This window comes from Antechinus flavipes, chromosome 6, assembly GCF_016432865.1.
Source record: "Antechinus flavipes isolate AdamAnt ecotype Samford, QLD, Australia chromosome 6, AdamAnt_v2, whole genome shotgun sequence".
Lineage (NCBI taxonomy): Eukaryota > Metazoa > Chordata > Mammalia > Dasyuromorphia > Dasyuridae > Antechinus > Antechinus flavipes.
In genome coordinates, this window is record NC_067403.1 from 194070173 (window position 1) to 194097331 (window position 27159).

A 27159-nucleotide genomic window follows, 5' to 3' on the forward strand; every position below is an offset into this window, starting at 1 on the left:
CATGTTCTTATGGGAAAAAAAGAAAATGCCAAGTACAGGAAACAAGTGGCATGGTAAGTAACTATTAAAAGTAAACAAGACATTACATTCAATAAAAATTCATTATAAACATTTTTGAAACATAGTCTGATAAGCTAAAATAAAATTATCTACAAGTGGCTAACTGAAAATTTGCAATCATTCCAAGGAACATATGCAATAAAAAATCAAACAAAACAGTTTCCTTCTCGTCAAATAACTTCAGAAATAGAAAAGTATATGTAACCTATTCAACATGTAAAGGACTGCTTGCCATCTAGGGGAGGGGGTGGAGGGAGGGAGGGGAAAAATCGGAACAGAAGTGAATGCAAGGGATAATGCTGTAAAAAAAAAATTACCCTAGCAAGGGTTCTATCAATAAAAAAGTTATTAACAAATTTAAAAAAAAAAAAGAAATAGAAAAGTATAAAATGGTCTGCCTATATAATATTTGGAAAGGGAACACCACTCTCTAGGCTAGAAATTCTATTCAGGCTCATTGTTCTTTAACTTTAATATTTAAACTGAAACATGCTACAAGTAGCGAACTAACTCTACAGTGGTACAGCAAGCATTATATAACCACATCAAAGTCTTTCTAAAGCAGTTTTGACTGCCAAAACCATTCACTTCCTTAGTAAACCAATCTACAATTTTGGTTTTTTCCAAGGCATAAATCATATTAGAAAGCAGCATGGTATAATAGATAGTATGGGGTTTGAAGTCAGGAAGAGTTGAGATCAAATTTGACTGATGATTATTAGCTGTGTGACCCTGGGTGAATTATTTAACCTCTTTGTGTATCTATCAATCCCCTAAAACGGGACAATTCCATCATTGAATGGAATAAACAATAACTAGAAACTGCTCACAATATAGTCCTTGAGTTCACTTTACGAAAGCAATACCATCAAGAAAACAATATAAGAAAAACACTCTAAAAGGAAACTGATAAACAAAACTGAATGCTTTGCAACTACAGTGGCCAAGTTTAAACCCGAGAGTTCAGAAAATGTACCTTCATTACTTTACTGCCAAGTGGAGGAGGATAATGGGTATGAACAGTGCATATAACTATATGCCAGTAAATTTCATTTAATTGCTTTTTTTCCTTTTTTTAAAAAAATCATTGTTTCAGTGGAAGGCTCCATGGTGTGGGGATAAATTTGAAAATGAATGTGATATAAAAACAAGTCATCAATAAAAAACCTTAATTTAATGTACACATGTATATGTATATGTGTGTGTGTGTGTATATATGTATATATATATATCAGCTGTCCTGTTTTCCCTTCTGTTTCATAAATTTGAGACAGTAAACCTTCAATCAACCTCTCCGCCCATATATTCCAATTTACTCAAAAAACAAAACTGTTATCAACATCTTTATGTTTTCCCTGGGTATAACACTTGAATCCTGCCATTTTAAGGGTATTATGTATAAAGATATGGCAATACCTGTGACTATCTACTAGCCTAAAAGCAGTTATACCTACATAATATTCTGTGGTCATGAATCTCTAAAGTAAAAATAAGTGTAATTCGTAACAACAATCTTCTGAAATATTTAAAAAACAACAGGATTAATGAATGACTACCAACTGCAATAATATTTAGTAAAGCTCAAGTCCGATCAGCTTCCTATCTCTAAAATAGATATAAATGTGGTTTTTCCCTTTTGCTTAAGTAATTTTCAATGTATTTTTTTAAACCAGCAAGTATATGTATTTTGCACATATATACCTGCACGTTAAAAAAATACAACTTGTAGCTGATAATACTTGATTCCAGACAATGCTTTATTACAATACAATTAACACCACTGTTTTTATATGTTTATATCAGATCTTCCACTTAATAAGTCATGAAAATCCCCACAGAACATGGCCTACTCTTGATGTTGCTGCTTCACTAGCCAACAAAAATCCTGCACAATTCTTTCACATAAAGAACTGCAAATCTACCATCTTTCCTAGCTCTCATTCCTTGGTGAAGGGTTTATATTATTGTCACCCTGCACAATCTGAGCAGAATAATTATAACTGTCTACTCTCCATACTGCTTTTAATATAATGAGCAAAGGAATGGAGACTGCACGTTGAAAACCCGCAATGACATTACCTTAAAATATGCAATAGGGATTACTATCCAATCTTCAGCAGATAACACTGGCTTCATTCCCCTCAATGCCAGATTAATATTCATTCTTCCTCCCAGTCCGACAAGCCCCTATTTGAATTTTTTTTTTTAAACCAACCTACTGAACCCTCATGAGATGGTGCCCACTGTAAGTCTCCTTCGCCCGTCCAAGGCTTTCCGGGCAGGACTCACTAATCTTGCTGGATTACCTGAATGCCCCCATGCCAGCCCCTCCCCATCCCCCACAGTCTCAGACACCGCCTAGGCCACCCTGCCCCATCCCCAGTGCCTGGTGTCAGTCTGAACTTCCCCACCCTGAATTCAGTCCTCAGTACGTGATGCCTGAGCGCCCCCTTGCCTGATCCCCTCTTCACAGCCTAACCCCCTTCTGGGCATCTCCCCCTCCTCTATTCCGCCGAGGGACCCCCACTTTGGCAGAGCCTTCCACAGGTTATCTCCCCCCGACCGGAGCCCTCTACTTATGAGCGCTCCCTCCTCCCAGAGGGTACCCCGCATAAGCTCCGCCACCTTCCGCCTTCGACGCAGATTCCTGAGCCCCCTCCCCACAAACAACGCCCCCCTCCCTTCAAGCATCTTGACAACCTCTTTCCCCCGAAGGAATCCTCCCCTTCTCTCTCCGCCTGCCCCCGCCCCGCTCACCTCTACGGAGAATCTGAGGCCGCGCGGGGCTTGCTCACGGGCTCCCTCCCTCAGTACGGGCAGAGGCGGCGGAGGGGGTGGCTGTGGCAATAGCGGCGGCGGAGAAGGCGGCGGCGGCGGCGGCGACAGCAGCAGCAGCAGCAACGCCCGCTTGTCCCTTACCCCGCTCTCCCCTTCTCTTCTATCCCTCACCCGCTCTTTGCGCCCCGCCTCCTTCCAGCCGCCGCGGCGCAGCCTCAGCCACGGACGTACTCCCCCGCCCTCCGCCTGCTCCTCTACCCCTCCCCGGCCCGGCCCCCCTCGGCTCCTCCCTTCGCCACAGGGTGCGGCCTGCGAGGCCCGCAACCCAACAATGCGCTGCTCCATTGGCTGCAAGCGCCGCCCTGGAGCCAAGGTCTGTCCAAACTGCTTTGGGATTGGCTGTAGACAAGTGGGGAGGGTGGGGCAGGAGAAAGGACGGGGACTTGGGGGGCGGGCTCGAGTCAGAGGGGAGAAGAGGCGGAGCGAAGGAATCCCCGCCCCCTAGAAGATTTCTTCTACTCCTCCTCCCCCCCCTCACACACACACTCCTCCCTTCACCCGCTCACTCGAGCCTCCTTCATTTACTCTTCTCACTGCCTCTTCTTCCCAGTCTTCGGGGGCTCCTCTCCTCCGTCCTCTTACCCCTCGCCCTCCTCTCTCCTTTCTCCTCCACCTACTCCATATCTTCTCCTTCCCTCCCTCCAATCCTTCTTGTCCTCTCGTTCCCCTTCCCCTTTTTTCTCTTCTCCCGCCCCTTCTCCTCCCTCCCACATTTCATCCCACTCTCCTTTCTCACCTTCCCTTTCTTCCTTCCCTCCCTCCCCCTCTCTTGCCTTCCTCTTCTTATTGTCCCTTTCCTCTTTTTCTCCTCCCTCTCTCTTCCTCCCCTCCCCTTCTTTCTCCTTCCCCGTTTACCCCCTCCTCACCACCCTTACCCTCCTCCCACTCTCTCTCCTTCCTTCTCCCATCCCCTTATGCCTCTATTTTCTTTTATCTCAATACTATCTATGGAATTAAGGACTATCTGCCTTAAGGCATTAAGTAGATGGAAGTAAGACTATTAAAAATGAAAATGTCTTTACCCAAGGTTATATAGATAGTTTACTATGTAAGCTGGGATTTTTACACAAGTCTTCAGAATTTCTCCCAAATGGAAGACGCCCAGAACACCTTCTAATCCAATCCCCTCTATGTCAAATCTTAACACATTTTTCTTGAACACCTCCAGTAATGGAAAGCTTATTACCTCGAAAAGTAGTCCACTCCTTTCAATTAAAAAATATATATTTATGAACTTGACAACTATCAACAAATATCTTCACATACAAAAAGAAAAAAAATTGTACGTGCTATCAGAAACCTATTATATAACCTTGTTTGAAATGTTTGTTAAACTCAACATGGTTTGGGTTTTTGTTTTTGTTTTTTGGAAGTCCCACAGGTTTTGTTAAGCTTAGACTTTTGGGGAGGAGTGAACTAGAGGAATCAGCTTAGTTACCTCTTCTGGATATCTGAGCAAGGCCGTGAGTTCTTGAAAGGGGCTAAAGGATTTGAGAGATTGGCAATAAATAGAACTATGCCTTCAGACCCCATATTAGGGAGAACACTAGTCTGGAATCTGACTTACAATCTTTGCTATTGAGACATTAGCAGGTCACTTTAACCCTCAGTTTCTCCATTTGTAAAAATAACAGCAAATGATCTTTTTATCTCTAAATTCTCCTGATTCCTTTTCTATGCACCCAAATCCAGATTAGAGATGGGGATAGGAAATCTGGGTCTTGCAAATCCATCTTTGGGAAGTCAGGATGCCTAATCTTGTCTTGGGGGAGGTCAGCTGGATTGGTCAGAAGGATCATAGATATGGATTCTTTTATAAGGTGTGGAGCCCTAGTTTCATGCCACTATCCCTGAAGGTAGGACTGGGGACAGGTTAGATTTGGCAATCTTCTTGAAGAGGTGAAGGGAGCTTGTCAAGGCTTCTTCTACATTTCATTTAAGATCCAGATCCGGTAACAGCACAGGTTGGCATAAATATCAAGAAAGTTCCTCTGGACCCACCCTGGCAAGTATCCCTAGCATAGATCATGCCTGGAATGATGGGTTTTGCATAAGCATTTCTGCATTCTTCATTAGATAAGATTCCAATGTTCAGGCATTGGGGGATGCTTGGATATCAGATTGGAGGACAACCCCACACTAGAAACATTGAGAAGCAAATAGCACAGCCTGCCAAAGCTGGGAGTAGAGAATGCAAGTGACCACCAATGAAATTTTTCTCATTCCTCTTGGCTCTGGCTGGGTCAGTGATTCACAGAAAAAGAAGCAGGGACGATATATCTGAAGAGATGTTGAGGCAGGGCGAATCAGGGGTTAGCCATTACGTTGATTTTTAGCAATCAAATCTTTCATAGTTGTTTTCATTTACAATGTTGTAGTCACTGTACAAATTTTTCTCCTGGTTCTGCTCACTTCATTTTGTATCAGTTTATACAATTCTTCCCAGATTTTTCTGAATCTATTTCTTTCATCATCTCTTTCAGAACAATAATATTCCATTATAATCATGTACCTTAATTTGTTCAGCCATTTCCCAACTGATGCACATCCATTTTGTTTCTAATTCTTTAGTACTACAAAAAGTGCAGATATGTCTTTTTATACAGAAGGATCCTTTCAGTTTTTGATTTCCTTTGGTTATAAGCCTAGTAGTAGTGTTGTTAGGTCAAAAAGATGTGTTCAGTTGAATGACTTTTGGAGTATGATTCCAAATTGCTTTCCAGAATAGACTATCAATTCACAGTTCTATTAATAGTACCTGAGTGTGCTTATAATCCACATAAGTGTGCCTATAATCCACAGGCCTTCTACCAATTGTCATCATACTTTTTTCTCCTCTTTATCAATCTGATACATGAGATGGAACCTAAAATTATTTCAATTTTCATTCTCTCATTAGTTGCAATTTGAAGCATTTTTTCTGACATGATTGGTAATAGCCTCCTTTTCCTTAGGTTCATATCTTTTGACAATTTATCTATTGTGGAGTGGCTCTCTCTTTTTCTTATATATTTCCATTAGTTTCCTATATATCTTCAATCCATTTCATTTCTGAGCCCTATGGAAGACATTGGTACAGAAAAAAGAAACCTGAGAAACCAAGTTCAAATGACATTTCTACCATTTATGGCTTTGAGCAAATTGAAACCTTTCTAGACTTCAATTTCCCTGTCTGTAAAATGAATATGTTGAATTAGTTGGCCCTTAAAGTCCTTCCAAGGAACTGCTGGAGGCAAAGTGGATAAAGCCCTAGGTCTGGGATCAAGAAAATAGCTTCCTGAATTCAAATTTAGGCTCAGATACTTTCTAGCTGTGTGAGCCTGGACAAGTCACTTAATTTTCAATTGCCTCAATTTTCTCATCTGTAAAATGAGTTGGAGATGAAAATGGCAAACTTCATCAGTATCTCTGTTAAGGAAAAAAAAAAAAAGCCCAAATAGGGTCAAAAGGAGTCTAACCCAACTGAAACAAATGAACGACAAAATGACAACATCTGCCAGAAAGAGTGTTAGAGCTGGGGAATGAAACAATTCCATTCTAAAGGAGTTTACTACATTCAACAAGCATTTATTTAAATAGATGATTACAGATATTTCTATGCAAGAGGCATGGCTACAATGATTAAAGCTTCATAAAATAAATGCTTGTGGAATTGATGGAATGGCAAGTCCTTTCTCTATAGAAACCCTAGGAACATCAGACAGCTTCTCTGTGATTTCCTTGGAGGGAAGGGAAAAGGATGGCTCTCTGGAGAGGCCATTCATGTGGGCCACCACTTCAGTGGCCCTACTAGCCTGCCATTAAGGCAGGTCCTAATCATGAAAGACCACAGAGCTCTGTGGTGTTCTGATAAGGCGCTAAGCTCAGATAGTGCCGAGCCCCAGGGGACAGAGCTGCAAAGCGTGGGGTGTGGAGCTGTAAATTTGTGACAACCAGTTTAGTTACTCTCAAACTAACTTCAACCTTTGCCACAATATACAGGAAAGAACAGGCTGTTGCTGTAGTGACTGTGGGTTAACTTCCTGTCCTGAACACCTAACAGCAGGTCCTGGGCCCCTGGATTTGCTCCAGTTCCCAAAGCAATAAGTTTTAAGTACCTTTGGCAAGGTCACAGCTTCCCCCCTTCAGAGAATATATGAATGCATTTACATTAATAGCAGCCTAACTTTTTTTCCCTTCTCTGAACAGACCTTTTAGGAAATCCAGGTCATAAGATTTGGCTTCAGGCCAAATTCTGTCACTCACTAACTCACTTTTTGACCTTCGATAACCCCTTCACCTTCTTTGTAAAATGAAAAGATTGGCCCAGATAGTCTTTAAAGCCCCTTTCAACTCTAATGTTAGATAAACTAAGCTTGTCCCCAAAGAAAAGCTAGAAGATGACACTTCTCCTTCTCCTACCTCCCCTAGTTCCTTTGCCAGGGGAGGGATGAAGGTCTATGAATGTAGAACATTGTATAATCAAATTATTTCACTGTATTGATGTTTTACTGATTTTTTTTTCTTTCTTCCTTTTATTTCCCCCTCCAAAATTCTTTGCTATATGGGATAGTCTCTGAAAGGATCAAGACAGAAAAAATTTAGGCCACATTAAAAACAAAATCACAAAAATAATCAATCACTATGAAAAAAACCCCCCACATCATATGTTCTAAGATCCCTTACTATATATCTCCCAAGTTCTCTTCTTTCTCTAATGTTCTTATTAGTTTCTTTCAAAGCTCAGCCCAAAAAGCATTTTCTTTATGACACCTTTCTTTTCCTGGTCTTAATTCTTCCTAAAAATTACCTTCCATTATTTTATTTTATTTTATTTTGCTGAGGTGATTGGGCTTAAGTGACTAAGTGCCCAGGGTCACACAGCTAGGAAGTGTTAAGTGTCTGAGGTCTAATTTGAACTCAGGTCCTCCTGACTTCAGGGCTGGTGCTCTACCCACTGTGCCACCTAGCTGCCTCCCTTCCATTATTTTTGCATATTATGTATATAATCATATATCTCTAGGTTGTCTTTGCCTTCCCCCATTAAAAAATAAACTCCCTAAGTATTGTTTCACATTTATCTTTGTACTAGAGTGCTTAGTGTCTAGATCTTGGCTGTATAGCCAGGAGGCACTATAGAGCCCTCTCCTTCTCCCCACTGGTTTTACAAAAGAGGACTTGCCCAAAGTCACAGATGGGATTTGAACTTAACTCCCTTTGACTCGGTGTCAATTCCATTTCTGTTCCTCGTAGCATATAGATTACTCTTTCTACTTCTACAGCATTCTTTAATCAAGACTCCAACAGTCCTTTTCCTCTAAGTCCCTTCCAGGGCAGACACTGTAAGTTCTCTACCCAATTTTTGAAGGTGTGTTCCTTCCCTGCCTCTGGGCAGGTATCTTGGGCCTCAGAGGAAATGTGGGGAGGAGGTGGGCCACACCCTCTTGATTTGCATGTCCTTCCTTCCCCAGCAGGCTGTGGGCCCCAAGCTTGACTTCCTTCCTTGGGTCTTACATTTCTTCCAGCTTTCAATCTGAACCATGAATTCTGCACTTTAATGTAAAATACTGTCACTAGATAGGACAATTATAAAAGCTCAGAGGAATGTACAACATTCTCAATCCAGGAAACTATCTGGAGAGATAGAAATGTGGTTCACATTCAGCTATAGTGATCATGCCTCGTTGAGAGAAGGGGAGTAAATTGTGTAATTGTGCAATTATGTAATGTAGGGAGAAGTGAACCAACAGGCCAAGAAGGGTTCAAATCCTGGGTCTGTCTTTAACTTAAATGTAAACTTTTCTAAAAAGAGTGCAAGTATTATCAAACAAGAAAGCAAGTCAAACAGTCCTTGTCTTCAAGGCACTTACATGTTAATAGCAGAGACAGCATATATAGACATGTACTTATATGCAGAATCAATGCAAAATTAATAAAAGATATAAGAGTTGTGGTACTCTAATAGCTCAGGGGACCAGGAAGAAAATGATAGTGGAGATGATGTTTGAAAGACACTGGTGAATCTAGGAGTGAGGGGAAAGAATATCTCAGACCTGGAAGAGAGCCTAGGACAAAGTCAAGGACTGAGGGGACTGAGTACTTATGTGTCTTTATATGACAGGAGTTTCCCACAACCATAATCCCTCTGACCAAATACTAGGATATCTGGAGGTATTCAATGAGCCAGAAAAAGGTCTTGAGAAGTAGTTAGGTAGATGGAGAACCAGGAGACACCAGCATTGTGGAGATCAAAAGGAGAGAGTAATGAGAAAGAGAAGGAAATGATTAGTGATAGGTCAGGAAAGAGGAGACCTGAGAAAAAACTATAAATGATCATTGGTAACCTTAGAAAGAGCAGATTCAGCAGAGTGATTGGATTAGAGGCCCAAGAAGATAATGGACAGTGAGAAACTAGAAGCAGGAAGTGAAGATGATTCTTTCCTAGAGCTAGGCAGTTAAAGGGAAGGAGAAATGCAAGACAATATCTTCAGGGGATGGAAGGGCTACTCCCCAACTTCATCCAATCCAGATTGGTGAGTTCCTTATTTAGTCTACAATATCAGACTAACCACAGTCATGCTTCACTTTACTCCCTGGCTACATCTTCATGTCTTCATCAATTTATCCTTCACTGTATCCTTTTTCACCTCCTTTTAGAGTTCTTTTTTAGTTGGAATTGTAATCCAATTAGTACTGCTCTACTGGAAAGAATGTAAGGATCTGTTCTCCTAAACTCTTCTTACCTTCCCTGTGACTTTCCAAACCAAAACACTATTTCTGATCCTTGACTCCTCTATGAGTACCATCTATTCTATTAGAATATAAACTTCTTGAGGGCAAGGAATATTCCTGCATCTGTATCCTTGACCTTTAGCACAATGCTAAATAAAATTAAAAAAAAAAAAGCTTTATCATTCTTTTTTTCAGAGATTAATAGGAAAAGAGAGAGAAAAGGTGACAGCAAGTGTTTTTGATAGATTTGACACTTAGGATAGTCTAGGAGAAAGGCAAGGAGACTAAACCAAAGAAAGTGAAACAGTTTGAGGTATGGATTAGAGAGAAGGAGCTCTAGAGAAATGGCCTTGATTTTCTCAATAAAGTGGGAGGTAAGATAAAAAAGGAACATTGGGTGGCATAGAGGGCCTTTGAGGAGAAAATAAAAACTGTAAAATAGTTTATAGGGGAAAATTATAAAAGAAGGAATTACAGAAGAATGGCTAGCAAAGCTAGATTCAAATGAAGAAGAGAATGATCAAAGAAATAAATTGATACATGTAAATTTTTCCCTTGTTTTTTTTCTCTTTTTTTAGCTTGAATTTTTTATTGGAACTTTTTACTTTCAAAACTTATGAACATATAATTTTCAACATTCACCTGCAAAACCCTGTGTTCCAAATTTTTCCCCTCCCTTCCTCCACCCCCTCCCCTAGATGACAAGTAATCCAATATATGTTAAACATGTGAAATTCTTCTATACATATTTCTATAATTATTTCTAGTAGTTTTAATTGATTCTCTAGGATTCTCTAAGTATACCATTATATTATTTGCAAAGAATGATAATTTGATTTCCTCATTACCTATCTAATTCCTTTAATTTATTTTTCTTCTCTTATTGCTAAAGCTAACATTTTTAATACAATATTGAATAGTAATGGTGATAGTGGGCACCCCTGATCTTACTGGGAATGGTTCTAGTTTATCTTCTTTACATTTGATGCTTGCTGTTGGTGTTAAATAGAAGCTATTGATTATTTTAAGGAAAACTCCATTTATTTCCATACTTTCTAGTGTTTTTAATAGAAATGGGTGTTGGATTTTATCAAATAAATTTTTTTTGCATCTATTAAGATGATTGTATGATTTTTGTTAGTTCAGTTATTGATTTAGTCAATTATCCTAATAGCTTTCCTAATATTGAACCAGCCCTGCATTACTGAATATATATCATACTTGGTCATGGCATATTATCCTGGGGATAACTTGCTAATAATCTCTTTGCTAATATTTTATTTAAGCTTTTTGCATCAATCATTTTTTTAATTATAGGATCATAGTATTGCAAAATCATATAACTGCAATCGATAGCTGAGTTACTTTGGGCAAGAAATATAAGCTCTCTTAAGTCCTAGGTTCAAATTCTATTTCTGACTAGCTATGTGACCTTTGACAAATCATTTCCCTTCTATGCTTCAGGTTGTTTGTTCATCTATAAAAGAGGAATAGCAATACCTGCAGCACTTGCTTCACAGAATCTTGTTGAGGTTCAAATTAAGTATAAACCCTTTGGAAATTTTAAAGATTTATTTAATTGTTAGTTATTCATACTATTATCACCTCCCCTATAGGGCTGACAGTAATATAATGTTATGGAAAATATACTGGATTTGGAATCAGAAGAACTGGGTTAAAATCTCAGCTCTAGTACTTACCTAGCTATATGATAGAGGACAAAACAAATGACTTCCCCTCTGGGCCTCTTTGGCCTCTCAAATGATCTCCACAGTCATTTCCAGTGCTAAAGCTTTAGACTCTATGATCTAAGGCCTGGCTTTTTAAACTAAGGGTCATGGAGTCTTATATGGAGTCTCATAACTGAATGTGGGGGTTGTGAAATTATGACTTATTATTAGTAAGTGTTTGATTTGTATACTTATTTTATATACTTATATACCCAAGATCAACTAAAAATTTCTAGGGTGAAAAAGAGTTGAGAGTGGAAAAAGTTTAAGAAGGCCTAGCCTAATGAACTAACTAATGGAAACATGTTTTGTAAACTTTAGAGTGTTGCATAGTCAGTCACTAACTATTTCTTAAGTGCCCACCATGTGCCAGGAACTGTTCTGAGCCTTGGAGATACAAAAAGAGGTAAAAGACAACCCCTGCCCTCAAGGAATTTATAATCTAAGGGGGAAACAACAAGCAAATAAATATGTACAAACAACTATACAGAGGATAAATAGGAAATAAGTAGGAAAGTGAAGGTACTAGAATTAAGAGGGGTTAGGGAAGGCTTCCTGTAGAAGATAGGATTTTAGTTGGAAATTTTTTTTTCATTTTTAAATTTAAAGCTAAATTCAAAATAAAGAACCAAAATAGAATGATAGAAAAATCAAATCAAAATAAAACAAAACATTGTCATGTGGTCAGCAGAACCTCAAGAAGAATTCAAGATATGTAACCATAAATTTCCATTTCAAGAAAGTATTTATAATAATAGAAGAGATTATATATTCATGACTGTCCATCTTTTCTTTTCTTTCTTGTAGATTATTCTTTTGTTCTTTGTTGTATACTTTTTACTTTATTCTTTTTGTCACCTATTTATCCTTCCCTTAGTTGGAATATAAAGGAAACCAGGGAAACCAGTAGGCAGGATTAAGAAGGAATAACATTCCAGCTAAAGGGGACAGCCAGAGAAAATGCTCAGTGCCAAGAGATGGTGCATCTTGTTCATGGGTCAGCAAGGAAGCCAATATCATTGGATTGAAAAGGACATATTGGGCAGTAAAATGTAAGAAGACTCAAAAGGTAGAAGTGATGAAAGATTTTGAACATATAAACAGAGAATTTTGCATTTGATTTTGGAGGCTACTAGAGTTTATTGAATAGAGTGATGACATGTCACATTGACACTTTAGGAACATTATTTTAGTGGATGAAAGGAGGGTGGGATGAAATGGAGAGACCTGAGACAGATAGATCCAACAGATAGAACTTACAAGCTGTTTTCTAGGCATGAGATGATGAGGGAAGGAACCTCATGGTGGCAATGTCAAAGAAAAGAAGGGAACACATTCGAGAGAGCTTGCAAAAGTGAAATTGGCAGGCTTTGACACCAGATTGGAAATGGCAAGGGTGGTGGATGGGGTGATGGGGTTGTAGATAATAAGGATGATATTTAAGTTATGTGGTCCTGAGGGACAGATATAATCTATTATGATCACAGAATCATAGAATTATTAGATTATTTGGTTGGAAAGTACTTATAGGAAGGTAATGAGACTCAGTCTTTCCTTTCTTAACTGTCACCCATCCTTTGCCTTTCTAGAATGTAGCAGACTAAAAATACCAAGTCTTACCCTAGACTGATCATATGTATTTCTGTGATCACATCACTGTTTAATTAAAAAAACCTCCAAGGATTCCTTAGTCTCTATTAAATAAAGAAGAACTCTTGATCTTGGTATTCTAGGCCTCCCAAGCCAAGTGCTGTATCACCTCTTCAACTTCTATCTTGCTTCCAGCTTCTCTTTTTATATATTGCCATGTAAAGACTCCAGCCTTCATGTACTCTGTATTCTAGCCAAACTTTCCATCTCTAATTCCCAGTATGCCCTCTCCTTGCGATGTCTTCTTTTTCACTGTTCCCCAGAAATGGAACTACTCCATCAGTTGAAATCATTCCTTTCCTTCAGGCAATGTCTCCTCAAAGAAGTCTTTCCTGAATTCCTCACTTAAAACTTATCTCTTTCTTCTCAAATTTCTTCTAGTATTTTATCTAGTCCCCTCCTTTCCCCTTATCATCATTTTATTCAGCAAACTTTTATTAATCACCCATTATGTACCGGGCACTATGATGATCTAAGGTGCACAAAATAAAAAGCACAGCAAAGAACTTATGTTCTCTTGGATCATATTTTGTATTATAGCATTCTTATTTGTGAATTTGATTTATGCCCCCTTGTACTAAAGAAGGAGACCCTTTTAAAAAATTTTATATTCTTAGGGCAGAGCACAAGGCCTTATATGTACTATGTGTGAATAAACATTTATTGATTTAAATTTGATCCATATATAAACTATGTGATCCTGAGTAAGTTACTTGATTCTCTAAAACTTAATTAAATGGATCATCTGCAAAATGTAGATAATAATGTTTATTGTCTCCATTTCTGGATTGTTACAAGGAAAGTATTAACTTTAAGATTTTATAGACAAAAGAATAGTTGTTGTTATTATTATTATAATTAGTACTTTATTCTATTTAGGCAATTCATCTGAGAATAGGTTTTAGATCTAGAAGCACCCTTGATCCATCAAGTCCAGCCTTCTTATTTCACAGTACAGAAACTAAGGCCACAAGAAATGACATGACTTGTCCAAAATAATCCAGGAAACAGCAGAGCCCAACTTCAGGTTTAGGATTATTTTCAGGACTCCATACTGAAGGAGTCTGCCTGGATCACAGACTGAGCCACAGTGAGACCTGTCTTTGTGTACCAGAATGGGAAGAAACCCCACATGGCCACAATCCAGGAGATGCTGGATCTGTTCTTGGCAGGATCCTGGTGGTCTCCAGGGGAACCACAGACCTGTCTCATCCATCCTGTTGGTTCTGCAAGACAGATTGCCCTACTTTCCACCATTTGGATGAAATCCAGGCTACAGATGAGGCAGCTGATGTCAGACTTGGAAGAGTGGAGAGAAGGAAGGGTGTGGATGGGAAGAAGGTTGCTGTTAGTATCACCCTGCTTAAAAGAGATTCCCTCGTCCCAAAGAGAACTTCTAGTCACCACAGAAAAATCCCTGCCTCCACCCCACTCCTCTTCTCAACAGGAGTCAGATGTGTGTGTGTGTGTGTGTATGTGACCCTTTTCTTCTATGATAATGGCTATCATAGCTGTATGTTTCAGACACTGTGGATTGCAAGATTTATGATAAAATACTAAGTCTCTTAGTTACCTAAGTGGCATAGAAGATAGAGCATTAGACCTGAAATTCAAATCCAGTCCTAGATACTCAATAGCTCTACAACTCTAGGCAAGTCATCTACTCTGTGTCTACTTTTGTTTCCTCATCTGTAAAATGTAATAATATGAGAACCTGCCTCCCAAGGTTATTATGCGGATAAGATGAGACATTGCAAGCCTGCAGCTTGAAAAATGGTAAAGAAATTAAAGTAATAATATAGGGGGAGGACGGAATCAAAGTATTGACATTTCAGTGAATTATATGAATAGTGCAAGTTCACTGAGAAGGGGGATGCCCATTTAGTAGCTTCAGGGAAAATATGTTCCTCTGAGATTGTCTAGCCATTGAAAATGATAAAGAAATTATAGTGTCTACCATTTAAGCCACATGGCTTCTAGTGAAGCAAAACCCAAATAAGGAGTTGGGTTTTAGGGGCTAGGAGGGACCTGAGAAATCATGTTGTCCTACCCTCTGACTTTACAGATGAGGAAACTGAGGCATCCAGAGGTGACTTGCCGGAGATGACCTAGGCTGGGATTTAAATCTAGGTTCTGTGATTCCCAATTTCTACCACACCTGAGTTTCACTTCACCAAAGTATAGAAGCAGCCTTAACAGTGGATTCCTGGATATTCTTTCTGCAGGCAAATCAAATAGGACACAGAAAGGTCAGGAGTGAGGTTAAGACTTGGAGAGGTGCCAAACCACAGACCTCCAGGAGAAAGGATCAAGCTTTTCTCTTTAGAAAGTCCCTTCTAAGTTATCTGCTTTAACCCTTTTGTTTTCAAGATGAAACTGAGACAAAGTCGCTTTTTCAAGATCAGTAAGGTAATAATTGACAAAACTAAATCAACATAGTGCTTTGACATAGTATCTTATTTAATCTTCAAAATAACCTTGTGAGGGAAGATGGTGAAAGTAACACTGTAGCCATGTTATAAATGGAGAAACAGAGATGAAGAGAGGTAGAATAATATCCTTAGGACCATTTCGCAGCTATTAAGTAGCTGACCACACACTTGAACCCTGAACTTTGTACTTCCAGGGATTTTTTTCACCTAAAAGAAGCCAGTCCTCTGTATATTTGTATATTTCGTGGCTTTGGGGTTTGTTTACCTCTAAATTTCCTCTTTTTTGTCGAGGCAATTGCGGTTAAATGACTTGCTCAGGGTCAGCTAGCTAGTGTTCAGTGTCTGAAGCCAGATTTGAATTCAGGTACTCCTGACTTCAGGGCCAGTGCTCTATCCACTGCTGCCCTAATTTCCTCTTAAAAGTTTCTATTAGAAAAAAATTCCAGCCTTGTTTCAGAATTATTGGGAGAGATTTGGTGCAGGATGGAATCAGGGAATTCAAGTTTCACCCAGAAATCAAGTGCAGCAGTGACGGGAGACACCCCCCCAATCAAGACTCTGGAAAGATGATAGAAAAATATCAGGAGGAGAGAACAAATACATAGTGGATGTGAAATGAGAAGGCCTGGTTCTAATCCTGATTCTCCCTCTGTGCTTTCCTTAAATTGGTTTCTCTTTCAAGCCCTCAGTTTCCTCATTTGCAAGATGAGCATGATAGACTTGATGATCTAAGGTTCCTTCCAATCATAATTTATAATCCTATGAGCCTTTGTTCTTGGGGTTTTCCCGGACTGAAGCATCATCTTCATTGTTCAAATCCGTCTATTTACAAAGTTTTTGTTGACATAACCTTTGATTACATCATCGACTCCTCTTTCCTCCTCTCAATTACTTCTGTCAATACTTAAAATAGTGCCTCCTTACAACGCATTGGGATTACTACAATTTTCCCAGCTCTTCCCTCCAATCTAGGCTTCATCTCAGTATCAGAATAATCTTAAGCTTTGATATGGTTTTGTCAGTGCACTGAAATCATCAGTGGTTCTTCATTATCTCCTGTCCAAAGATCAAATTCCTCTGCCTGATATTCAAGACTAGTTATAAATTGATATCTCCCTATAAAGATGAGCTGAAATCTACTTCATGCTGAGTGCAGTAAATGAGTATACTTAAATGGGGAGAGACAAAGGAGAATGTCTAGACAAAACGTCCTAGATGTAACCTTTTTTATGTTAAAGGGCTTATGTGCCCTTACCCAGGGGCAGTACATTGCCCAGAGAAACAGAGGGACTTTCAGGAACATAAGGTCCCAGGAATTGCCCTCCTCTGCATAAAGAGGTCTCATCTGTCTCCTTTGCTCCCCTTTGGTCTAAGATAATCAACTCTGCAAAAACTATATAGTGGGCCAGCCTTTGCAAACAACAGGGAGAGCCTATTTCTTAAAATAATACTTTAAGACAAATTCTGGAGTGGCAGGACCCATAAAAAGATGTCAAAACAATTTTCCAGTCCATGATCATTTAGAAGGCCTGCAGGAAAGGTCTGTCATACCCACTGTGAGTAGAGAGCAATCCAGTAAAGGTTATATCAATACAGATCAGGCCCCAGCAAATAGAGCAAAGCCCTTGGGAGCTATGGAATCAGTAGTGGCAAAGGTTGCTTCGGGAGCTCTCAGTCCACAGATGGTAAGTGGGGAAAACTGGTCAGAACGAGATAACAGGGGTCTCTTTGCTAGCACTAATACTCAGATCCAGATGGGTGTTGGGTGGCTATCCCAGGACTAGAACAGTGGAGCAGGATTCTTTCTAAAATTTTCAGGGCAGGAAAGATTGCTTAGGGTTGCTCACAGACCAGCACACAGGCCAGGAGAATGGTAAACATACTTCCATTGGATCATGCCATCTTGGCAAAACTAAAAAGTTCCAAGTCCCTAGAATTATCTCTGAAAACTTCTGTACAAAATCCTTGAAGCTTTGGACAATGCAACTTCCACCCTGGAAGCAGAGTACCACTTTAGCAAAGCATTAAAAAGTCAGAAAATAGACTGGAAAATAAGCAAACAAGAGGAAAAATATAAATATAGAAAATTACTACTATGATAGGGAAGATCAAAACATACACTCATAAGACAAAAAAGTCAAAATTCCTACATCCTGAGAATCTAAGAAAAATATGAATGTGTCTTAAGGCATGGAAGAGCGCAGAAAGAATTTTAAAAATCAGTTAAGAGAAGTAGAAAAATGGGAAAAGAAATGAGAATAAGGCAAAAAAAAAATCATGATAAAAAGCCAACAGATTGGTAAGGGAGGCACAAAAATACTCAAGAAAATGTCACTTTAAAAAACATAATAGGACAAATAGTAAAAAGAGGTACAAGCATCCAATGAGGGAAAAGATGTCTTGAAAAGCAGAATTTTGTCAAATGGAAAAGGAAAAACAAAAATTCATTGAAGAGAAGAGCTCCTTTAAAAAGCAGAAGAATGACTCTATGAAACATTAAGAAACAATAAAGCAAAACCAAAAAAAGAAAAAAAAAAGAAAACAATGAGAAAACAGTTGGGAAATAGATCCAGGAGAGATTATTTTTAAAATATTAGACTATGTGAAAACTATAATCAGACAAAAGAGCCTAGACATCATCTTTCAAGAAATTATCAAGGATAACTGCCCTTATTTTTTTGAATTAGGAAACAAATTAGAAAATGAAAGAATTCCTTGATCATCTCTTGAAAAAAAAATTCTAAAATGAAAATTCCCAGGAATATTATAGACAAATTTTAGAGTTTCTAGGTCAAGAAGAAAATATTGCAAGCAGCCAGAAAGAAATAATTGAATATATATATATATATATATAGCCACAGTTAGAATAACACAAAATTTAGAAGCTCCTATATTAAAAGATCAGAGGACTTAGAATATCATATTCTAGTTGGCAAAGGAACTAGGATTACAAATGAGAATGGCCTATATAGCAAACTGAGTATAATCCTTTAAGTGAAAAAAAGATAATCAATGAAATATAGAACTTTCAAATAGTCTTAAAGAAAAGCCCAGAGCTGAACAGAAAATTTTACTTTGATATACAAAATTCTAGAGCAGCATAAAATGGTAAACAGGAAAAGAAAATCATAAGGACTCATTAAAGTTAAACTATTTACATTTTTAAATGTGAAAGAAATATATGTAACTCATAAGAATTTTCTCATAATTTGGGTAGTTAGAGTATACATTGACAGAGCACAGCAATGAGTTGAATATGATGCATGATATTTAAAAATACATTAAAGGGTGAGAAAGAAGAACGCACTCAGATAAAGAGATAAAGATATCTCTTTTCAGAGATAGAAAAGAGTAAATTATCTTACACAAAAGAGGCAAGAAAGAAGTTTTTTAAAGGAGAAGGCAAGATGAGGGAGGTGCCTTACTGTCATTGGAATTGGCGAAAAGAGGGAATAACACACACTCAACTGGATATAAAAATCTATCTTATTCTACAGAAAAGTAGGAGCAAAAGGGCAAAAGGGAAGAAATGGGTTGGAGGAAGTGGTAGAGTAAAACACTTTTAAGGAAGGACAGGGTGAAAAAAGAGAATAGAATAAATGGGGAATGGATAGGATTAAGGGAAATATATTTAGCAATCATTAGCGTAAAAAAAATGAAGCAAGTTTCTTTGATAAAGGCCTCATCTTTCAAATACAGTGAAATGAGTCAAATTAATAAAAAGAGTAATTTCCCAGTTGATAAATGATTTAAAAATATGATATCAGTTTTCAGATGAACTAACCAAAGCTAGTCGGAAAACTGTTCTAATTCAACTATTAATTAGAGAAATGCAAATTTAAGCAATTCTGAAGTACTACCTCCACATAGTAGAATGGCAATTAGGACAGAAAAGGAAAACAATAATTGTTGGAGAGAATGCAGGAAAATATTCACCAAATGAACTGTTGGTAGAATAGTGAACTGATTCAGCTTTGCTCAGATGATCAATGATCCAAGACAACTCTGAAGGATTTTTTTATGAAAAATTTCATCAATTCTCACAGAAAGAGCTGATAAACTCTGAATAAAGACTGAAGCATAATTTTTGCTTTATTTTTCTTGCATTTTCATTTTGGCCTATGTTTTCTTTTACAAAACTTATATGGAAATATATTTTTCATGACTTCACGTGTATAGCCTATGTCAAATTATTTGCCTCCTCAATGAGAGAAATAGGGAGAGAAGGAGAGAAAAATATATTGAAAATTGTTTTTATATCTACTGGGAGAAAATAAAACACTAAGCAGAAAAAAAAAAGGTTTTACATACAAGGCACTGTGATAGGCACTAGGACTTCTAGACAAAACAAAGAAGTTTGAGCCTTAGAAGCTTAAATTATTTTGTTTTTGTTGGTGATTCTTCATGATCCCATTTGTAGTTGTTTGTTTATTTGTTTTTTGTAATCATATTGAAGTGGTTTGTTGTTGCCTTTTCCAATTCATTTTACAGATGGAGTTAATTGCAAGGTCACAAAGAGAACTACTGAGGCTATATTCAAACTCAGTTTGTTCTGACTGTAGACCTCATACTCTATCCATTCAATCACCCATCTGCCCTTTTTTATTTTGGAGGAAGATATATGATAAGAAAACTTAAGATAAACAGTGATAAAGACAAATAATATCAAAAGTGAAATGAAAAGAATCAATTTAGGAATGGTGGAGGCTAGCCTTCCCTTCTTAAAAATTTAAATTTCTCAATCCTCAGGTGGTGATGTGGTTAGCTGAATAAATGTGTTGGGGTTGGGAAGAGTCGCTTTCAGTCCAATCACAGCAATTTCCTATTGGTGCTGTTGTTCAGTCCTGCCTTGGCTTCTTTTTAACTACAGAAACAGTTGATACTGTGTTGCAGTTGGAATCATTTTCAGCTTAATTTTCTTGTTTTGTAAAGTATAACTGATAATAACATTTACCTTCAAGGGTTAAACTATTTCTACCTAGGAAGAAAATATATGTAACTCACAAGAACGTTCTTATAATTAGGGTAGCTTGAGTATATATTGACAGAGAGCAAGTTCAATCCTTTAACTATATAATCTTTATAAATATATAAATGCATATATATATATGCAGGAAACAATTATATACACACATTCATATGCATTTATAAGTACATATATGTATATATGTGTATATACATACATATATGCTTAAATATATTAATTGAATTTAGAAAATTTGGAATAAATTATGATATTAGCAAATAGAATAAGAGCATGTACACTGCTACTACCTTAATCATTTAATTAGCATCATTAACTCCTGGAGATGCAAAGCAAAATGAAATATGATTCCTGCTCTCATGGCACATTACAATCTAATGAAGGAGACAAAGTATAACTGATAATAACTCCTCGTGGCCCTTTCTTGTGACACTCCTCATGGCCCTTTCTCGTGGCTCTTTCTTATGGCACTTCTTGTGGCTCATTTTCATGGCACTTCTTGTGGCTCATTTTCGTGGCACTTCTCGTGGCCCTTTCTCGTGGCAGTCCTCGTGGTTCTTTCTCATGGCAAAATATATGTATGTAAGTATACTTGTTTATGTGTATTTTCTTAGGGCAGCTAGGTGGACTTTAGTTGACCCTCCTCATGGCACTCCTCATGGCCCTTTCTCGTGACCCTTTCTTGTGGCTCTTTCTTGTGGCATTTCTCGTGGCTCTTTTTGTGGCACTTCTTGTGGCCCTTTCTCATGGGCTTTTCTTGTGGCTCTTTCTTGTGGCCCTCTCTTGTGACACTCCTTGTGGTCCTTTCTTGTGGCTCTTTCTCGTGGCACTTCTCATGGCTCTTTCTCCTGGCCCTCCTCGTGGCACTCCTCATGCCTCTTGTGTCTTAGGAATCTCAGGAAAGGAATTTATTAAGTGAAACTAAGTCAGAGGAGACCCTCCTTAGGCACCATGGTCGGGCCACGCTCCTTACATGCCATAGCTATGCCACCCCTACACGCCACAGATGTTTCATCTTACATGGTCTCACATGTCACAACTGTGTCAGTCACACCACGACTGTGCCAGCCTTGCATGCCATGGCTATGTCATCTTTACATTTACAAGTCATGGCTGTGTTACCCTTACATGCCAAAGATCTCCCCTAAATCTTTTTCTTTTCTTTCTCTATATTCTGTCTCTTCATTAGGCAGGAAAATAGAAAAATCCAAGAGTCAAGAAGACCTGTGTTCAAATCCAGCCTCAGACCCTTATAGCTGTGTATCTCTGGTCAAGTCACTTCACCTCTGACTCAGTTTCATCATGTGTAAAATGGGGATCATTATAGCACTCCTTTGTAAATGAGATAACATTTACTTAATATGATATCTGGCATATTGTAAGTTCTTAATAAATGTTTGCTCCCTCCTTCCTTTCCTGAGATTCCTAAGGCACAAGTATGATCATGTTATTCCCATGATCAAGAAGCTTCACTGGCTCCCTATGGCCTCTAGGATGAAGATGGGAATTCTTCTGATTAGCATCCAAAGCCCTTCTTAATCTGACTCCAATACAACTTTTGGGGCCTATTTCACATCACTCTCCATATTTCTCCACTCTCCATGTATTTCTACATCCCATCCAAATGGACTTGCTTGTTGCTCTTTTGGCATTCATTCTGTAATGTACCCAGACACACACATAAGATGAACCAAATTCCCTTATCTTATAGATAAGGAGGTTGAGGCACAGAGAGATAAAGTACTTGCACAGGATCACATAGTTCTTAAGTTTCTGAGTTAGACTTTAATTCTTGACTCCTTTCTCCACTATTGTACCTCTCCTGCCTCTGATCTTTGGTCAAGCTACAGCCTGTACCTTGCAATGGGCTCACTGCTCATCTCTGTCCCTTGGAATCCCTTGCTCCCTTTAAGGATCAGTCCCAAGGCTGATGAATAAATAAGACCTTTCCTGGCCTACAAGCTGTTAGTACTCTGCTCCCAGTCCCCTCCTGCCATTTTGAATTTATTATACATGTTATTTCCCTCACTAAGCTCCTTGAGAATTACCACTTGTATTCCCAGTGCCTAGCATATCATAGATGGCTTAATAAATGTTGAAGTAAATTAAATAAGAGAACCAACCTCCAATAAATCCTTTTTCTATATTTTCTCCATCATTTCCCATTAAAATTTCCCTAGGATAGCAGTTCTTTTTGTGGTGGCAAGGAATTAGAAAATAGATGCCCATCAGTTGGGGAATGGATGAATAAGTCATGGTATATGAAAGTAATGGAATATTATTGTTCTATAAAAAATGATAAACAGGCTAATTTTAGAAAGGCCTGCAAAGATTTACACGAACTGATGTTGAGTGAAACAAGCAGGACCAGGAAAAGTTATATTTAGCTGCAGTAGGATTATGTGATGATCAACTATGACAGACTTACTTCTTCTTAGCAAATTAATAATCCAAGACAGTTCCAATAAACTTTGGTTGGAAAATGCCATCTACTATGAATAGTGAGTGTTGATCAACACATTCTATTTTCAGATTTTTTTCCCATTGTTTTTCCCTTTTGTTCTGATTTTTTTCTCCCAACATAATACATGAAAATATATTTTAAAAAAGTACATGTGTAACAAAAAAAATGTTTTTGCATATAACTGGGGGAAAGAAAATAAATAATAATCAAGAAAAGAAAAGAAAAAAAAAACTTCCTTTAGGACTTGCTTGAAGCTATCTTCAGGACAAAATCTTAACTTTTTCATGGAAATCATCTGAAATATGAATTCACCTGAACTTGTTCAAAATAGGTAGTGGTATAATATGTCTTTCCTCTAGGGATATTTACCTATTACCCATCCTTGGAAAAACAATAGTATTTGTACTACTCTGTTGTGAGAAAATCATTTTGTGAACCCTAAAATATTAAAGAAATGCTGTTGTTACTTAGCCTCTATCTAAACATTTTTATTGATTTATTTATTACCTCATGAGACAGTTCATGTATTATTATTACTCCTGCCAAATAACTTTATTTACATATATTATTTTACAGTTTATTATAACATTTTCACAACCATTAAAATTGGGAAAGAGTTCCTTATAACTACTCTATATCTAGCAGATATAGCTTCACAGTGGCTTCCAACCATTCATTCTCCCTTCTAGGTAAAACCAATTAAATCTAATCTTTATATCACATGACAGATATTCAAATAACTGAAGGCAGGTATCTTGTCCTCTCCAAACTAAATATTGGCAGTTCCTTTATTAGCCAGTCTAAAGCTTTCTTATCATCCTAATTACTGATCTTTTGGACATGCTCAAGTGCAGGAGTTCTTAATCTTTTTCTGTGTGTCATATTCTTTGACAATCTCATAAAATATCAGAATAATCCTTTTAAATCCATAAAATGTGAAGGATTACAAAGAAAACCAATTATGTTGGAATACAATTTTCAAAATATATTTTTTTAAAAAACAAGGCCAAGAATCCCTGAGTTAAAGACAACTAGCTAGAAATATTAAGAAAAAATAGAGAGATGGAAACTGGAAAAGCTGATGGAAACTGGAAAAGCTGTTCAGATAATTAGAACCCTCAGGTGGCCCCTAAAAAGACATGATATTTCATGTACCATCTTTCTTGCTCTTCCTACTCCTTCTATCACTTTAGAGAGGGATAGCTTCAGTATCAATAGTAGAGTGATATAATAGCTATTATGTTCTAGGCATTGTGCTAAACACTATGAATGTTATCACATTTGATCTTCCTAACAGTCCTGGAAGGTAGATGCTATAATCATTGCTATTTTACAGATAAAGAAACTGAGGCAAATATGATTTGTCAAAGGTCACAGAGTTAGTAAACGTCTGAGGATGGATTTGAACTTCCTGAGACTAGGTTCCAATACTCTATCCACTGTACCACCTCTGGTCATTTCCAATAGCAAGTGTCCTGAGTAGGGCATTTCTCATGGAATCCTGAATCTGTGTCCTGGGTTAACTAGGAAAATAAACATTAAATACTGAAGAGTGACTCACTTTAGGATGGGGAAAAACCCAAAACAATAAAGCCAAAAAACCCTAAACTACAATAAAACCCAAGCATAAATAGCTAACTGGCTATTCCTTTAAGGAGTCAACATCCTTATACCAGTCATATGACTAGAGCTCAATTAGGGGAGAGGCAGTGTTTTGCAGATAGGGTCAGAGCTTGAAGCTCATTCTATTTAACAAGATCTCTTAGATCAGAGGTTCTTAAACTATGACGCATAGATTTCTATGGGGTACTTGGGTAGATTTCAGAGAGTTTGGGGTGGGGGAGGTTTACATTTTTATTTTCTCTATACTCTAACCGAAATTTAGCATTTCCTTCTATTATGAATATAGACAACAAACATTATTATAAGAAGTGATTCATAGACTTCGTCAAACTGCCATAAGGTTCCATGGTGCCAAAAAGAAAAAAAAAAAAAAAAGGAAAAAAAGAAAAGGATTAAGAATCCTTGATCATGGGGCCTGGTCTTCTAAAAGATGGAGAAAGAGCTGGAGAATAGAAGATCCCAATTCTCAGAATAATACTTCTGTAGCAGTTCTTAGTGCAATTTAGGGTAGGTATCCTTTTAAGTAAATGTTCACTTATGTTAGGATTAGGTTAGTGGCCAGAAGCACCACCTGGTGGTGAAATGTCCAATTAGGTGCTTTTGGAGGGTTCTTTTTTCATGGTGAGTTGGGGTATTCCTTCCATGTTCACTGTTATTTTTTTTAAAGACACCAGCTTGCTGGGATTTAGTTTAAATGAAAAAGCATTTGGCTTGTGAATGAGGAGTCCTCGGTTCTAATGCCAGTTCCACTATTCACTATACGTGTGACCTTAGGGAAATAATTTCCTCTTTCTGAGTCTCAATTTTCTCACTGAAATGAGAAAATGGGATTAATAATAACAAAGTGCTTGATATATATATGCATGCATATAACATACATATATAATGTGCATATATAATATATATAAAATTTCATACATTCATACACACGTGTGTGTGAATACATACAAATATATACACACACCTATAAATACATATTTGAGCTTCACAACAGCCTTATCAGAGAAACAATACAAGTATTATCAGCTCCTTTTTACAAATGAGAAAGCAGGATCACTTATCCAGGGTGATACAACTTTTGAGTCAGGATCTGAAGTCCCAGAATTCTATTTATTCTGCCACTGCTTACCCCCTAGAATTGTTAGGAAGAGCAAATAAGATAATGTATGGTAACAATAGTAACTGCTACTTTTATGGTATGTGAAGATTTAGCTAACATTTTGTTATCAAAAAGCTCGGTTCAGTCTTGAGACTCAAAGAGGGACTTGCAGTGACTTCCTCACAATGGTACAGGAAGTGTTAGAACTGGTATACAAAACAGATCTCTGATTTCACCTTCAATTCCTGCTGCTCCCGAAGCATTACATCATCATTGAATGTCACAGCTGAAAGGAAACAGTCATCTAGTCCAACGCATCCTCCAAATAAATAAATAAAACCCTACTCCAACCTAAATAGAAGTAGATGGTCAATCTTATCTTAAGACTGGATGGGATGGAAGCAGAAAACCTCAGCTACTCACAGTTGTAGTTTTTACTAGAATTGTGATTTTCATTCTGTAGCAAAGTTCCCAGGTGGGGCTCCTTCTGCCAATGCCAATCAATACTTCTTAGGAGCGCTGAAAGGTTACTTGTCCAGAGTCATACAGCCAATTTATGCCAAAGAAGCATTTTGAACCCAACTCTTCCTCCTCCTGAAATTAGTTCCACTTCACCACACTACGGGGTAGAGAGTAGAAACACTAAATTGCTCTGCCTTCAAGGAGCTTACATGAATGGGATTGCGGGTGGTGAGAGAGTGAAAGGAGAAAATACAACATTGACAATGGATAAATAAGAGAAAGAGGGACTGGACCTAAGAGTTCATTGGTATAAGGAACTCCCAAAGTGAAGAAACTCCCTTTACCAATGTCGAAAGGCATCTTCTCTGTGATGTATAGTTTTGGAGAGTAGCTCTAGAGCACTGACGGATTAAGTGACCAATATATATGAGAGTCAGGATTTGAAGTCATCTAGGTCTTCTTAGCTTCAAGATCAACTCTCTCTGTACTCTATCAATGCAAGAGAATCTGAGGGCAGTTTGAAAGAGCACTGGCTGAGAGTCATCATTCTGCATTGAAATCCAGCCTCAAACTGCCAAGTCACTTTATTCTATTTGCCTCAGTTTCCTCCTCTATAAAGTGAGTTGGAGAAGGAAATGGCAAACCATTGCAAGAAAACCCCAAATGGGCTCACAAAGAGTTGTACCAACTGAAAAATCACAACATCAAAAGTGAAGGGGCATAGGAAAGACTTTCCTAAACTTAAATCCTAGCTTGTCCACTTATGTAAAAATGTGGTTGGAAATGTTGCTTCTGCATGTAGATAATAGCCCGTCTTTTAAATGCCTATGTGACAGAGAACAGCAACTGGTTATGGGGAACTATGACAAAATAAGATGAAGGCCAATGGGAGATGTAATTAGGGTGGGAATTCACATGGGGTTATTAGGCCCTCTGGATAGGCTGTACCCTCTACAGTTCCCAGCCAGTGGAGAATCAGGAGAGGAACTTGCATTTCAGAACAAGTACAAAAAGTTATGCTTTGGTGCTTTAAGCATGTGCCTATTTGGGATACCCATTCTTTTTTTTTTTTTTTTTTTAATTTTATTTTTTTTTATTTAATAATA

At 37.9% G+C, this 27159-nt stretch overlaps 1 protein-coding gene across 12 annotated transcripts in view; it reads right to left on the minus strand.

Moving 5' to 3' along the window:
- The window catches only part of ADD1 (adducin 1), a 100612-nt gene extending 97555 nt beyond the window's left edge, over nucleotides 1–3057 (minus strand). For 2 of the 12 annotated variants that reach the window (XM_051965817.1, XM_051965816.1), the window contains exon 1: nucleotides 2818–3057. The gene's annotated coding sequence lies outside the window, so the exon portion shown is untranslated. The remainder of the gene's footprint in view (nucleotides 1–2817) is intronic. The other 10 variants (XM_051965811.1, XM_051965810.1, XM_051965814.1 and 7 more) reach the window with 8 other exon arrangements.
- Between the last annotated feature and the right edge of the window lie 24102 nt (nucleotides 3058–27159).